Below are 17,139 nucleotides of genomic sequence, written 5' to 3' on the forward strand. Positions count from 1 at the left end.
TTTTAAATTTTTTTCGGTTAAACAAACTGCAGCAGAACGTACCAATTAACAATTTTAATTTTTTTTAATGCATCAATCTTCATTTTTCAGTATTGTCCAATAAAGTCAAGATTTGTATACTATCTGGGGTTCCAAAGTGGTGAGAAGTCATAAATATTACATTTTATCAGTATGAAGCTTGAAGCCTCATGCAGTATTTTCATATCACATGTTATCTGTAGCACTGTTGACCTTCCAGAACAATTGACGTGATACTGACACTGAATCAGATATATTCAAGAATTTACTTGGCAAAAAGGTAGTGATGGGAGAGCTGAAGTCCTTATCTAAGATAAAGTGGTAAAAAATAACAGCACAAGATGAGACATACTTGTTTTGTGTATTGTCAGTCCTGAAGTAGAGGTAGAAAAAACTAGAATGGTTTGCAAAGATTTGAGGACTTCTTCTTGTGCTGAGTAACTTAAAAGTTTTTATTGATGATAAAAACCTTTATTTTTAACAGATGTCTAAAATGGAAGTCTTAGGTTTAGGAGTAAATATGGAGTCATGACTGAATTAAAAAAATAAAAATACTCAAGATCCACAAAACCCAACTGGAACAGCTTCCTCTCCCCAGTATGTGGGGTGATAGGATTCTAAATATTGACTGAGAAGCTTTATATTTTAAAGCTTTTTTTCCCTCCTTTGAAAGCCTTTCCCATTCTGATCAACTAGGAAAGGTAGAACAAGGTTGAACAGATAAACTGCCAACCATGTCAGTTGTGAACTAATTGGTTCAAAAGGGTCCTGCTGCAACTGAGCACCACTAATCCCTGCAGGGCACAGACCCAAATCAGAAAACAGACCCGTTCCTGGTTCATCCATCTCTCAAACTTCCACAGAAGCAGAGTGAATGCAAGATAAAAAAAGGAAAAATTGAGATAAAATAGGTATCCTTGAGAGAGTTCTCTCAATGTATATTAATAGGTATCTGTCTCTAACGCCAAGTCTACATTACAGTTTTCAGTCCTTTCAGTCCTTTTCAGACCTTTTCAGCCCAGTGCAGCATTACTCCTATTTTCCACATTAGTTCTGTACATTACATTTATTGTGATGGATACTCTAACTATGTGGCTAAAAAACAGTATCCAAGTTGTTCCTCCTTGTGGAATGATAAACCAGCTTGTTTCAGTTTTTGAAGCTTTTCTTGCTACTATGACTTTAAAAGAAAGGGAGGTAGAGGGGGAGGTAATTTTTTTTATCCTTCATTTCTCAGAATGGAGCAAAAGCTATTCCTGCATATATGCAAAAGTATTCCCAGCTATGTAAATGAAAGGATTGTTCCAGACAAAATTAAGTTGTGGTTTACTGAATACAGCATTTACCAAATATTCATTTAATGATTATAGAGGTAGATTAGAAGGAAAGATAATGAAATTATTGTTAAACAATTACACTTTTTTGTATTATTATCTAAAATTATCAGGCCTAAGTAATAACTTTCAGGCATTAAATCCCTGAAAGTGGTACAGTTGATGGCTTCTGACACTAGTTTGGGTTCTGGAAGCAATGTAACTAAGTTAATACAGTACTGGACCTGCCAATTATCTCTTCTGCCAAGCACAACTCAGAATTAATATATTCCTATGGTTGTTTCAATTCCAGATCCTGTCTGTATAGCTGGCACAATACCGCATTGAAAAAGACACATGTATCTACAGGACCCTGGTCCAGCCATCAGTCAAAGAGAGTTACTTCCTTCTGTAATACTAAAACACAGTCCTGTAATTCAATCACTTGTGAACTACATTTTTAGGGCAGAATATAAACATACAACTTTGAGTAGAGACTTTTTTTCTAAAAATAACAGTAGATCTTCCTTTATCTGGAATTACCAGCTCCACGAGCACTGGTTCTCAAAAAACAGAAAATATTAATTCAAAGAAAGAATCCTTTTCTTACCATGTTAGTTGTAGTTTGCACGGAAGTTGCCTAACCATCGATCATTATGTCTGGTATCATTTAATAACCAGAAGTATAGCAGCAGACGTTTTACAGGTTGCTGATTGCAGCAACATTCAGTAGCCAACATCAAACAACCATCAGCAAAAACTCTGAGGCATTTTCTTATTTCATTAGTTCTCAGTTTTCAGAAAAAAATGAGGCCAAATTCTGTGAGGTTGACCTGACAGCTGCATCAGCAGAGCCTGATATAGCTCCCCTTTCTGCTGGTGTCCTAAGGTTCTACTCTGGATACACTAAGACCTACCAAAAAAAAAAAAATAGTGACAGCCTGGCAGGTAACATTCTGACAGAGATGACAGCAGCATGAGACAAGCGGTGGAACATATCTCCACCATTCTGAACCTGGAAAAGTTCAGATTCACACACAATCTTTTGCAGTTCTCACTGTCTCATTCCTCAAGTCTGGGCAGCTCTGTAAACACTTCAATTCTTTCACTTAACAATGAGTACTGGACTAGGAGTACTTTCTCGCTCTCATTTATCCTCACAGTACCCTGCAGATGACCAATTCCAGGTCAGACTGACTATGTTTCTCCAGAGGTCCATCAAATCCAGACTCTCTGAAGACATCCATGAAGCAGCACAGCACAGAAGTGGAGATCAGGGTCGCTGTAATGAATACACAGCCAGATATGTTGGATCAGAAGCAGCACTGCCAGCATTTAAGTGACAAAGAACTCAATCTAGTTTTGAAGGAAAGGAGCAAGTTTCTAGAAGTAAACCAGAAAACATGAATGTGATCAAAGTCTTGGAAAAGCAGAGATACTTCAGACTAAAAAAAAACAAGCCACCTTACTAAAATTTTATCTTTAGATACCAAATAATTTTGCTTAAAAACAGGGTGATAATCAAGCATTTTAAAGTAAATTATTTCACTATTAACATCCCAATACACCAAGTCCAACTAAATCAGAGGCATTAAGACCCCTAATTTAATCTTGATTTATACTGGTTAGGCTTACATATAAAGTTGTTGCATAACCACCCTTTCTATCAGTTAGGAACTTATCTTGCTTTTGTAGCTTTCTTTAGAAACAAGTGCGTACATATTGATATCATTTGATTCACAACCATCAAATACAGGCATCTGATTACCAAGGAGAACAGCATCACAGCCATTAACATTCAAGTAATCATAGCATTTAGCTTACTAATTGGTATATTTAATTACATAGAACAATTTTCTCCCTGCATACTACAGTGTATTTGGAAAGAATTTACACCTTAATTCATGCAAACATATCTTACATTTTTCATAATAATAAATAAAAAACTTTAAATTATGCAGAATAAATATTTAAATACAACTGGTTTTCAATTTCATTGACTAATAATTTGCTTCTATCAGCTAATGAGCTGCTTATTTGAGTAGGTATACACAGATGCACTAAGATGCCCAAAGAGGCAGATAATTGATTAGTATGACTTTCACAATTACTTAAGCAGATTACATTCCTAACTTTCAATGGAGATTTCCCTCTTCTTTCTCAGAACTGCTTTCTCAACACTGAACAACAGGAAATCTCTCACTTCTCTTCAATTAATTACTTTAAAAATGGTCATTTTCATAATATCATAATGTACAATTCAAGCTACCTCAGCATCTTCCAAATACATACTAAAAATGCTGAAAAAGCATCCATAGGCTGTAAGTCTAGGCCTCTAAGACTTGCAAGAGAAATACAGTTTTGAAATGAAATTTTAAAGGTATATAATTTTTACAAGTTTGACCTTGCTGCACAGACAAGTGGTTAGACACAGACTAATCAACTAAAGCAATGAAGCTATTTCAAAAAGTACAAGTGTGTTAAACTCTTATGAACAAGCTGTCACTGAGAAGAGTGACCTTATTACTCCTCTTCTAGTCCGATTAAACACATGGTATATGCAGAAGTTTAACGTACCATCATTTCACTAGATTGGTATTTCATTTTAGCTTTCTCGAATATGCTTATAAAAACCTGTAGTTGGCTGTACAGTCAAAGTACATCTCTGATGCAGACAAAACATAGGAAAGTCACTTCACATTTTATCGCTTCCCTTTCATTTTCACTCAGCAGTAAGACAAAATGCTGTATGATAAAAGGTTCCCAGGCCTCACTTTAACATGCATTTAATATGGGAAGGTTAAACACCAAAGAGCATCGCTCTTACTCTTCAATCTATACACTGTCTCTTCAACTGTTTCCAGGTAATTTGTGACCACACCTAGAGTCAGACAATAACAAAATGAAAGAAATCACACAGAATAAACTGTTTCTTAGATTAAATGATCTTGCTAATTCACTTTACCATAAATCTTTAGAAATGAAGCTTAACAACAAATACCACAGCCTGGGAGGACACAGTTAAGGGGTATTTTTCTAGGCAGAAATGCCATCTAAAATGCATGGCAAGCTACAGCCCAAGATCCAGCCTATGCTCCTCACAGGTCTAACAGGTAAAAGAATTTACTGTTTTGAGTAGCACCTCCATGATCATGTACCCCCTAATTAGAATACAAACTTTTACAGAATCTATTTTATATTAAGGTTTGCTGGCTTTATCTTTTCAATTAACCCTCTAGACAGTCACATAATATCAACTGATAATATTTCTGCATTAAGTATTGGCTACCACTTCATATAAAAATTACACATACAGTCAACCAATATTCTTAGAAGTATGCTTGCAAACTTGAACTCGTAAATATTGTTTATCCTATAAATCCAACAGGAAACAAGAGTTGAGTTTAGCCCATACTTGAAGCGCTCCACTGGTAACATTGAGAAGCACACTGTTTACATTTTGGATATTCTTGACTAAAGATCTAATATAGCCAGTTAAGATATATCACCATTCAATTATATACGATATCAAAAACATATCTAAGATGTACCACCATTTAATTACATGTTTTAACAAAAACAGCGGTTAATTTTCACCACAAAATTGAGTTTAGCCAATGGAAAAAAAATAATCCAAAACCATGGTCTGGAAAATTTGTATAGCCTAGGCCCACCCCTAGTTCTACTCTGAAGGCAAATTTAGGGGTGGGGAGAAACATCTCACTCAAGCTGTGGAGAAAAAAATCAGGAAGTTTTCCTGATTTACAAAGGTAACTTGCATCTCTCAACTAGTCCAACTTGTTACTTTTTAACTTCCGACATAATTATATAATGACTTCTGCTCTGGATAGTCTGGGTTCCCAATGTTTTGATTTCAAAGGAAGGATTACAAATCTCTACCAGGTTGATGGTGAACAAACTAGGGAGTTATTCTGTTTTGATTTGGGTTTTGTTTGGGGGAATGGTGGTTGGGTTTAGGGGGTTTGTTTGTTTTTTTAAATCAGGACAATGATTTCCCCTGCCCTCACTAAAATATAAGTACTTTCAAAAGCTTTTAAAGCTAATCAACTTATACACAAAAACTTGAACATATAACTACAAAAAAGCCTCATCCCATCACTTTCATAAGAAGAGAAAACTGGATAAAGGAAACATTCATTTTTTATGTTATTAGGCGTTGATTTGTGTCTGATTTACTACTGTCTTGGAACATATAATCAACTACATTTGAGGAAAAATGGAAAATAAGTCCTAGAATTTTAAGCAGTTTCTTGTACAGATCCCTAATTATGGAGTCACAACTCCTAATTACCACTAGCTAAAAATGAGAGGTTTTAAACTAGGCATAACTTCAGATCTGAAGTTTCCCAAGCTAACAGCTACAGTCTAAGTGTTCTATCTCAACTACTACACTACGATTGTTGTTACCTTTGCTAAGAAGCAGCTCATACCTCAGAATAGTACTCGCTAAAGAAGTGTCATTAAATCCAAATGTATCTTTATTCCACTTTCATAACATAATGTAAGGTTTTTTCCCCCACTTTGGTTCATATCCTAGATTTTCCACAGCTGACTTTCATACACAAAACAACAGGATGACTGTAATAACACACCTGTTTATAACAGAAGCTATTAACAATAAGTGAGAAAGTAGACAGATGAGAAAAACATGAAGCAATTATTCCAATTAATAGGTGAGAAAAGTCAGTATTCATAAAGGAACACAAGTGGAAAGTGGTATTTTGGATTAGTTTTCATGAGACTGCAGATTCAATCTGATGGCAACCTAGTGCTAGATGAAGCAGCCCCACTGTCACTGCTCCTTCTCTAACAGCTTTGACAATTGCCTGACTCTCTGGGAGAAAACTCGTTCAGCATGCTACAACCAAGTGATTTTTTTTTCCCTTGACCTAGGCAAGTTTTCTCCTGGTACAGCAAGCTGAATTAAGTAGCTGATGGGAATCAGAGGAGTATTAGAGCTGGCATGAGGAGAAGGTTGTCATCCATTTTGACAGCCACTTGACTGCCTACATTACAGAAAACAAGGAAATTGGATTCAACACGTTCTTGACTGTCATTTAAAATCACACACCAGCTTCTCTTCTCTACTGCCAACTGTTGCTGAATGGTGTTACACTAATGACAATAAACCTAAAACCTCCAAATCCAGAACTTCTGGCTGTGTAGTCCATAACTATTTGAATGGTGCAAAAGGAAACAGAGACAGCAGACAGCAGTAACAGGATGAACCGATAAAAGGTTTTAACAACTATTAATAGCTGGCAGTCAATGTACACATTAGAAGCATTATTGGCATACAACTCCAAATGCTTGCCAGAAATCAGCACCTGCTTCATCATTATGCCAGTCACTACATTTCCCTAAAATCATTCAATAATTCCTTGCAGACCCTCATACAGTAGGACGGTCCATAGACAGTTTTAATAAATCATCAATTTTGTCACTAGAAACTCATCTTCTATTCAGTTTAGGCAATACAGTCTTGAGAAGACCATTTTCCAGACAATTTAGTATTAATCAAGGCAGGTTTAACTTCTCAACTTTGACACAGCAAAGTATTAACTATGCAAAGATTACTACAGGGAAAATTGCTCATCTCCTGGAAGCTGACTGTATGTCTTTCAAAGACCCAGGGAGCTCATAAATGGTTTTGGCATTCTTCCAGTCCTTTTTTCAATTAAATACTTGAAGGCAAAAATGCATTGCCTTCCTAAAACCTACACACTTCCTCCTCCAGAGCTTCATCACCTGTCACTGCTCAAACTCATTCCTATCAAATCCCTCCGCTGATGGTGTAGCCACGCTCGTTTAGTGGAAGATTTCACTAACTCATAGTCTTTGTGATTAAACAGGAGACAAATCAACTGATCTATTCAGCATATAAACCTATGGACTTGAACACCTGGGTATACATTTATTTTTTATTTATAATCTTTGAAAGTACACAGACAGCTTCTTATTGCCCTGTCACAGCTTGCGATCTTTCTTTAGTGTCAATGAACCCATGAGGCTGACACTGACAGAGTTCAATATTCTCTAGAAATAATGAAGAAAGGGAAAACTTTCCCCACACGTTTTTTTTACAAGTAGCAGAAAATTGTAAGGCAGTGCATGAGACCTTGCTGACAGTAACTGTAGAAATAATGAAAGAGATAGAAAGATAATCCCATGGCTCTCAGTAACATGCTTCTGTCACTTCCCCCTTACAGTCTCTGCCATTCATGCTGATTCTGTTCATTACACTGGTAAAAAATATTCATATTCCAATCTTCTTCTTATTTTGTTTCCCTGTTTCACACACAGAAACAGGGAAGACTAAGTAGCAAGAAGAATAAATGACAAATACACACACATCTTCCTGGGGACTCAAAGAACATGCAGCAGAAACAGAGGTTCAAATATGGGTTTGTTTGGGGCTTTTTTTTGTTTTGTTTTAAGAAGTAGTATACTTTTTCATGCTCATTATCCATCTCCAAGAGTAATTTGGTTTCTACAGTCTTGGAGGGTCATTGAGACAGCACTGTGTCAGACAGCAAGAGCCACGAATCTTCAGGAACTGGGGAGAGGGGCATGTGATCCCCCCCCTCCAAAAAATAATTTTTCACAGACCTCACATCACTTCTTAATAACTTTATATAGCAAGTTGCCAATACAGACATATAACTTTAGTGGAAAGATAGCAAAAGGTTGTGGGTCACTAAAAAAAATTGACTGATCAAAGCTTTAGGTTATATTGTAAGCATTTTCTTTCATTTTATGTCCTCTTCCATAAACAAAAGCCATCAACCACAAAGGTATAGCAAGGCAGACAAGTTTGCCTGCTCAGAAGTACAAAGCTTCAGTGAGGAATTAGAAGTCTTACTTGAGATTGATACCAGACACTACTATCTGGATTAAAGAAAATCAAATATAATCAATGAACATTATGAATTCATAAAACCCCAATTCATAAGTCAGCTTAAACATATTTAAATGTTTTAATGTACAGAGGCAAATATATAAACATCTAAAAACCGCCTTTTATTTACGTACTTGAAAGTTCAACTCAAAGGAGGGGGTGAAAACAAAGATACCTGAACTAACTTGCCAAAACCCAGTCAGTAAGGTAAATTAGGTCTTCTGAATCCTGGGAAATGTCCTAACCCCAGAGAACCTCTAGAAGTTTTTACTATCAGCTACAAGGCAACTTCACCTTCAGATAGGTGGGCCTTGCTCATTTCTTCTTGAACAAGAAAATATAGAGCAAAAAACACCATAAAAGGCCAGTAACAGTTAAAAGAAGCTGTAAGAAACCTGATCTAGATAAGAAACAAAGCAGACTTTCCAAATGAAAGAGCAACATGAATTGCAAAGGTAGCCAGCCCAGACATGCTTGCATAGCCAAATCATGTCAATGGAGTCAAACAAATTAACTTCAAAAAGCAAGATGTATTTGCCTCACTTCCTAAGGAAAGGAGATTTATGCAGTCAGTAAGTGGGCAGGTCAAAAACTCTAATTCAGTTTTCAAAAATAGAAGATAAAAAAAAAATTCAAAATTCTTATTTTCAAGGAGACCAATTATTATTACCACTACCCAGCTACTTATCAGCACCTCAGCTGAGGAAAAGGCTGCTACATGGCCTGACAATTTATCAAGAATCAGATTCAAAAGGAGGAGACAGACACTGGCAATCAGTTTTTAATAATTCACAATATGGGGGGGGGGGGGTTGGGGTCACTTTTTTTGTGTGTCCGTCTGTGTACAAATGAAAAACCACCAGGATATTGGTAAGCAATTTAAAACATCCAAAAAAATTCCAAGGCCAGTTAAAACAGCCCCAAACTTGTTTCCAGCAATCAGTCCTTCAAGTCACCAGTCACCCTGCTGCATCTCAGATCTCTCACATTTATTCAAGGAATCCCAAGGAATTGATTCTTTATGAAGAATAACAGATTTAAAACACAGGCAGAAACAGATCATGCCTGCTTACATCACAGAAGTATAGAGCCACCGACATAAAGAGAAAGAAAGCACAGCAAACCAAGTTATTCTACTATCACGTATTACCAAAGATCAAGAGAGAACACCTTTGGTTCTTTCCCTTGGTAAGAAGGGACTCAAAAGTACCACCTACACCAACCAAAACACAGATCAGATTCACAAGTAAGTTGCACTTCAAGGAAAGGTCACGACAAGCGGTACTAAAGTCTCTTGGAACCAGGAGTGTTTATGAAAGGAGAAGTTGCTCTTCCTTCTTTTTCCCACCAGAAGGGGATTTCAACACCTGCAGCTGTGCAACAAGGCAAGCAAATTCCTTGATACTGGTTTCAGTTCTCTGCTTCTTGACCTCATAAATTTGAAGGTGACAAATGTCATGGAAAACCGATTTAACTAATGTAGTCTGCAAGATAGAGCAGAAATAACACGGGAATTTGAGAGATACTGCTCAACACACAAACTTGAAAAACTGTGATGTTACTAAGTAAGGTGTGCAAGATCTACCAAGAGTTCACCTAATATAATATCATGGCATACATTAAAGTGGGCACTGCTTTGTTATCTAGATTATGCGTTCTAGAATGCTTACTTTAATTACGTTCCTAAATCCACCACATCCCCAAACGATGAACACAGTTTGAACACTAAACCTTGCCATTCCAATAAAGATTGCAGTAACTTCAGCTAAAAAGTTAACTTTTAGTTTTTACTATGTATCAGGTTTCTTCTCTTCAGGTTTATCATGATACATATGAAAGTCACAAAAGGATAAAGGATGATAAAAAGATATCTGGAAGACGTAAAGAAAAATGCTTTCTGATCTACACCAACTATTCTTAGCCTTCAGTATAGAGTATTCTAAAAGCAAACTGCACACAATTATACAGACACTCCTGCTCTACACAATACTATAATTACACTTCTAGTTCCTTTAAAGGCAGCCACTTCCTAAAAAAATAAATAAATGAATAAAAATCAAAGTTCTGTTATCAGTCTGAAGAAATTACTGCTGAACACATGAAGGTGATGGGATACAGATGGTCAGGGGTTACATAGCTAGGCATCAGGGCACAGGAGCCAACAATCTAGCAGGCTCAGGGTACCCCCTAGTTTGTATCACCTACATGAGAGGAAAAAAAAGGTCACAGAGAATTACAGAATAACAGAATAACCCATCTCAGAATGTTCTGATGTTCTACCTGCTGCCTGATAGACTTAACCTATGCCCCGAAATAAAAATCCTGTCTGTAGTCTTAGCACTTCCTATAATGCTCATCACCCCTAAAGCCTAGAATCCTTTACAAAAGCTTTCTGAACTCCTGCTTTCACTTATATACTACAGCTTATCTAAAGAGAAATCAGACTATTTCAGCTCTATTATCCATTTTACTAAATGAATCCTTGCTCTTCCAGGAAGAATACACATGTATGCATTTGGTTTTGCCAGTAATTGGCATTCAGTACAGATCAATGCACATTTAGTCAGTTCATACTGAAAGCAAACATGGGTCAAGTCCTGTTACCTGGATTCTGATCAGCTGTGCTAAAGCAAATCCATTCACTTTGCTGAAAAACTGGCAAAGTACGTATTTTTAAAGCGGGAAATGAGAAACATCTATGGACTGCACAAAAAAAATGGCAATATATTGGATTTTTGAACTGCAGGGTTTGCTTTTTTCCTTCCTGTAGGCTACAGATGACCAAGGTATTTCTAAAAAAAAAAAAAAAAAAAAAAAAATATAACTTCTAGAAAAACATTGGTGTAACATATCAGACAAAACAGTTCTGTTAGCTTCCCTCTACCAGTAACCAGTGGTGGACATGTATGAAACAGTATAATCACAGGGCAAGCAGGAGTACCATGGACCAGCCACCTTGCTGTTTGCCAAGACTGAAAAGATACTCCTGTTTTTACAGTCTCTGATGATTTTCAGTATAAATTAATAGATTCCACTTTCTTGTAAACTTTTGGCATTCCCAATAGGCTGCTGCACCACGTCTTTGAGTTACGCACAGTGTAAAGGAGTATGGCACTTCTTTCCAATCTGTAGAATACAGAAATCTTTCAAAAACAGGGCAAACAAACAAACAACACTTCCTTATGCTACTTTTTTCATGACTCTCTGTTTCATGTCTGTTATCCCTTCACTGGTATGTCCTTCACCGGGTGAAAAGCTTCAGTCAATTTTCCATCTACCTTTCTCTAAGTTTAATACAGCCCTTTAAGGGTAGAAGAGAGACGAAGAGAAAATACCCAAGCTGCATTCAGTATTACATATATGGACTCAGAACAGACTTATACAATGGCATATTGATGCCATTTCATTCTCAATTAATTGTTAATTCTAGTATTCATCACGCTGTGATTGCCAAGTACTGAGCTGCCACTTTCACAGAACTGTATCACTAAGATGCTTTAAAGAACTGCAGTAGCTAATTCAGGGTCAACGCTTCTGAATAAATATTTACGTAATTTTTAATTCTACAGATTAATTGATAAAGTAACAGTCCAATTACTAAACACTATACCTTCCAGCTGAAAACTTCTAGTAGCACCTTCAAAGGTCACAGACCACAATGTATCTTATAGAGACAGACAATGGGAAAGACTCTCTTAAGAGAAGAATTTAGAATAATTATGGCATAATAGAAATGAACTTCAGTTTGTGTCTGTATGAACTTGCTAAAACAAGCACTACCCAGCCTACTGAACACACACGTGCCATCAGCATTTCAGCAGAGCATCCAAAGCGGCTTATTTGAAGAAAACGTGTAAAACGGTGCAAATCGAGTGTCTGCAAAGTTAACTGTTTTGGTTCCCAAAACAAGGGAAACTAAAGAGAAAACAATCTCCCAATCTATGCACTTTCACCAGTTGAGTCCACCACATAACTTGAAGACCAGAACCTTAACACCAAAATACTCAGAACTCAGAATACTGATCACCATAAGTGCCAACATTCCTCGGACTACTTATTAGCTAGTAACTGAGATTCACCAGTCACTATGAGATTCACTTTTCTGAAACACTAATTTTTCCTTAAATATAATCACAAAAAAAATCCTTTTTTTTTTAACAGGTATCAGTATCACAACCCTTTTTCTACTCATTCAGGCTACCTTACCTAACACAGCAACAAACTCCTGTGCAGTAATAGATATCTTTTTAACCTTTCTTTTTTTCAACGCACAATCGCACAGCACAACGTCTGCCTTCGTTTACACTGGAAGAGAATGGAAAGGAAGCAACGTGCGGAGCCACAGGAGTTTCTCACATCGCCTTTAACACCAGCGCTGCAGATTGGAAACTCCTTTACAACCCCCACCGCTCTCCTCGGGCCCACGAGGACACGGCGGGAGGGCCGCGGAGCCCCCGGGGGCGCTGAGCACAGACAAAGCCGAGCGGGGTCGGGGCGCGGCCCGGCCGGGCGGGCCCCGCCGCCGCCGGGGGAGCTGCCCGGGCCGACCCCGGGCCCGGGGCCAGTGCTGGGGCCGCCGGGGCGGAGGCGGGGCAGCGCTGCCCGGGCCCCGCGGGAGGGAGGAAAGCACCGCCGCCATCCCACCGCTCCGGGGCCGCGGGAGCTGCGGGCGCGACACACCCGCGCTCGGCCGCCATGCAGCTCCCCGGGGGGCCATCTCCTACCTGCTCGGACGGGACCCAGCCCGGCGCTTCCCCCCACTACAGGCCGCGTCTCATTGTGCTCCTGCTGCCGCCGCCGCCATTTCCCCGCCGCCGCCGCCTCAGTCCCCGCAGCTGTCAGGTCCCTCCATTCACCTGGGCCCGGGACGGCCGCCCCCTCCCTCCCTTCCCCCCGCGCTACGGCCGGCGCTACGCAAACGGAGCGCCGCCCCCGCCCCTCCCGCCCGTACCAACGGGGGCCGCCCAGCGCCCGCGGCGCAACCCCGCTCCGAGAATTCCGCCCTGCGCAGACCGCACGCTCCGCATTCCCCACGCGATGAGAGGAGCCCGGCGATTGGCTGCCGGGACCGGGTAAAAGGTGAAAGGTTCGCGAGGCGGCCAATGGGACAGCGGGACACAGCGGCGGCCCGCGGAGCCGCCGGGCCGTCCGGGCGCTCACGTGCGTGCGCGCTCCCCTCCCCCGCCGCAGGTCTGCGAGGCGCTAGGCCCCTCCGCGCACGCGCGCGGGCGGGTTCGTGCACCGAGGCGGGAGGCGGCGCCCGCCATCTTTGTGGGGTGAGGGACCCGCTGAGGCTGGGCCGGCCATGGAGAGGCGGATCTTAGGGAATGGCGTCGTTCTGTCAGGTGGCAAGCCGTAGGGAAAAAGGCCACCCCCTTTTGGCAGTGTATGGACAGAGCAGTGCTGAACTCTCTCATGACTGTGTAACAAAATGCCACCGCTCCATGCACACAGGTGGCCAATTCCATCAGCAGTGACCTTCCTGCCAAAGGCAAAGTGCTGCTTTTCCACCCGGGAGCCATTAGCCCAGCCGTGCTCGGCCCATGCGGTGGAAGAATAAATTATGGCGGGGAGGGGTTGGGTTTATGTGGGCTCCCAAAAACAGCATCTCCCGTTGTCATTGCTTGAGGCAGATTGTTGACTGTCTGCACCACTAGTCTCACTCCAGTTTCTTGGCAATGCTCCCTTGCTTGAGTAGATGTTATTAACTACTACTATATTTTTTAAAAAGTGTCCTAAGATATCTGGGATTAAACAGGTGATGTAGAGTAAGGCTTTTCCACCACCAAAACCCTTCAGCCCCAGGTGAAGATCCAGTTACACTTGTGTTAAGCCGGGTGACCAGGAGACTCCTGTTCTGTGATCACATACACTTGCATAAGGACTGGTTAGAGATTGTCCTTGTTGCCTAGTAAAGATGACCACAAATGCAATGCAAAGCCACGTCTTGCCAGCCACTGCCCTTGTAAGTTGTGCTGAAGGCAGTGGGTATAAATGAAAGATCTGTGATGAGAGGTTCAGCCTCCCTCGTCCCATCTGCTCTCTACTAGGGACTTGCCATGTTCTTTAGTATAACTGTGCCTACAAAATCAATATGAGAAGATAAAGCTAATTGGAGCACTCTAAGGTTAATTTAAACCGACCTTAGTAAAATTATTTCAGATTAAAAGTGATATAGAGGCCAGACATATTATCAAATTAAGTATTTTCTTGGCTCAACCTCTGTTGCTATTTAGAGCACATCTTCTGTAATGCCCATGTTGTTAAATGTTACAGTATTAGGTATTTTTTTAGCATTGAACAGGCATCCTTCTGTTTTTTTATGGATGGAAGAATAATTATATCCCGTGACAAAAGCTGAGGAAGAGGGGCAGCTGTTCAGTCTTATCCAGTGGGAACATCAGAACATATGGGTCTATTTTTCCAATTTTAGCTGAAGTACTGAAGGAAATTGGCATTCTTTATTATTTCAACATAAAATAGAACAGAAAGAAACCCTCCTTAATGCAGGCCATGGTTAAATAGTGAATTTTATCCAATTCAAGTAGGTTCAAAGAGAAAGCAAGCAGAATACTTAGGAAACAAAACAGACGAATGCCAGGAGAATTCTGGAAGTTATTTTCATATAAAAAAGGGTGTCTTTCTCCACAGCTACTTCCTCCTTGAGCCTGCCTGCTGACAGGAGTTTTTGATTTAAAAGCACAGTTAGGATAAAATTTGTGCTATTCTTTACAATTCTATCCCCACTAACCTCTCTTCATTCTAAGAAACAGATATATATATATGTATAATGACAGCTAACCTTCAGAGTTTAAGCCTAAATTAAGAATTTACTTTTATGTTGATTTCACAAATTCTTTACAAAGATTTTTAACGTGAGATGAAGTCATCAATGTAATATGCAACTCTAAAAAATTCCACATACTTCAAACTGTTTGGCATTCAGATCTTGGTTAAAAAAACACACAACCAACCATAAAAACAAAGCAAACAGGCTGTGGGATGAAAAGAATACAATAGCCCATCTATTAAAATCCAGAAAAGAATGAGTAACAATGTACCAAGTTACAACCCTCCCCATATCTTTAGGACTAGAAATACTGATCTTTACTCTGTAGGGGAACTGTTAAAAGACAAGAAAATAGAGATATTTATCTCCCCCTTTTTAAAAAATCATCAGTAAAGGTTGGGGGGATGGTGTTTCTGTTTCTTCCTGTTGAGTAACAGTAAAAAAAAATTCAGTTAGAGAAGAGGAAAATTGACATTAAAAAAATCATGATGTCACAAATAATTCTCTTTGTTCATGCTACAGAACTCTGTAATCACACCAGTGGAAACTGGGCTTTTTGGCTCCACTCTCTCATCAGGTTCTAAAATGGACTCTGAAGAGATTCCTTCCTGCGAGACAATGGTGACCTCTGTTGTTCCCTCCCGTTGGTACCAGCCATGATGCTGTTTTGGCCTTGTGTCACGCACTGTTTCAATAGTGTACTTTGAAACAAGCGGGCAGTTACTGAGAAAATCTGGGCTGAAGTGTTGCATTCAAGTTTCTGTCCAGGAAAGGATGTGTCTATTCTGCACTCTGCTTAAGAAAATTTTCCCTGCGGGTTTCGTCTCAAGCAGCCCCTAGTCTGGCTACCAGGTTTTCCAGTTCATAGCTGAGAATCACTGCAGGAAGGAGCAGTTGCGAACATTTTAAGCCACAGTGCAGTAATAACACCCGCAATGTATTATGAGAAAAAGCTGCAGGTATTATTACAGAGAAGGAAGTTGGAAGAAATAATAACCTATTTTGAACAGATTCCATTTCTAAAACTGGAGCTGAGATTTTAAAAAGGTGTTAGGTGGCACAAATCTTTGTGTTGCCCTAAGATGCTTTAAAAAAAATTTTTGGTGTACTTTCACACTTCAGTGACTCAGACTTCATAACTCCAAGGATATTTTCCCTAGCGCAAGAGAAGCTTCAATAGTTTTAACTGCTTTCTTTTTTAACCTCTTTAAATTGCTGATATGAGGACATGAGCTGACATAGTTTGGAAACTGACCCCTGTCTCTCCAGAAAATTCTTTCCAGGCAAACTTCTCTACTTTTTCCTTGGATTTCTCCAGACTGATGATCTCCTCCATCATCTTCTACCTGTGCTATGGTCTCTAGAGTGTCTCTATCACAGTGACACGTCAGTAAAGAAACCCCTCAAATTCAGATGATTGGTAAAGAAGAATAAGGATGAAGAAAAATAAATGTTGTGTTAGGAAACAAATCCATTTGTGACCTCCTATAGCTACCAGTGGATGAAAAAAAATGGGGAACAAAATTCAGTTCAGCCACAAGACTTGTAATTTTGTTGGCTATTCTGGAATGTCTCACAGAGAAAGAATATTTTTAAACCAAAACTGGCTTCCAACTACTCTAGAAATATTTTTTGGCTTCTTTTGATGCCATCAAACCTACAATGGGTTTGGATGCCTTAATTTTCCTATGAATTAAGAAATACATCAAAACAAGAAAAAAAGAAAAGAGTCACAAAAGACTTTGGTGTGACTAAAAAGTCTCCTGAACACGGGCAGCAAGAAAGAGAAGTTTTGTCCAGGTTTCCTGGTGATGTCAGCCCTTGAAGAGCTGAGCACTGCACTGTTTCCTTTCAGGTTTGTACCAGCAGGGAAACAGAAGAGCAAGTGGGAAAGGCGAGGGGTTGCTAAGGGCAGTGACTGGGATGAGAGGAGGAACCTGCAATCGGATTCCTGACTGAGCATGGGCTTGTTCATACAGAGGTGGGAAATCAACAAAGGCATCTTTTCACTACAACCACCTTCATGGGAGGTGACAGACAGCAGCACCTTCCATCTTTGCTTCTGCACCACCACACCAAAGTGTAATCACACAGCTGAC

General features: G+C 39.7%; 1 protein-coding gene across 5 annotated transcripts in view; it reads right to left on the reverse strand.

Annotated features, from left to right (window-relative positions):
- Window positions 1–13,278, reverse strand: part of DICER1 (dicer 1, ribonuclease III) — an 81,187-nt gene extending 67,909 nt beyond the window's left edge. For 3 of the 5 annotated variants that reach the window (XM_027718401.2, XM_027718400.2, XM_039382666.1), the window contains exon 1: window positions 12,975–13,086. The gene's annotated coding sequence lies outside the window, so the exon portion shown is untranslated. Of the gene's footprint in view, window positions 1–10,854; window positions 10,873–12,974; window positions 13,087–13,201 lie in introns of those variants that run through there. The other 2 variants (XM_027718402.2, XM_039382667.1) reach the window with 2 other exon arrangements.
- Between the last annotated feature and the right edge of the window lie 3,861 nt (window positions 13,279–17,139).

Source organism: Pipra filicauda, unplaced genomic scaffold (assembly GCF_003945595.2).
Source record: "Pipra filicauda isolate LSUMZ 115617 unplaced genomic scaffold, ASM394559v2 scaffold27_size4233163_pilon, whole genome shotgun sequence".
Classification (NCBI taxonomy): domain Eukaryota; kingdom Metazoa; phylum Chordata; class Aves; order Passeriformes; family Pipridae; genus Pipra; species Pipra filicauda.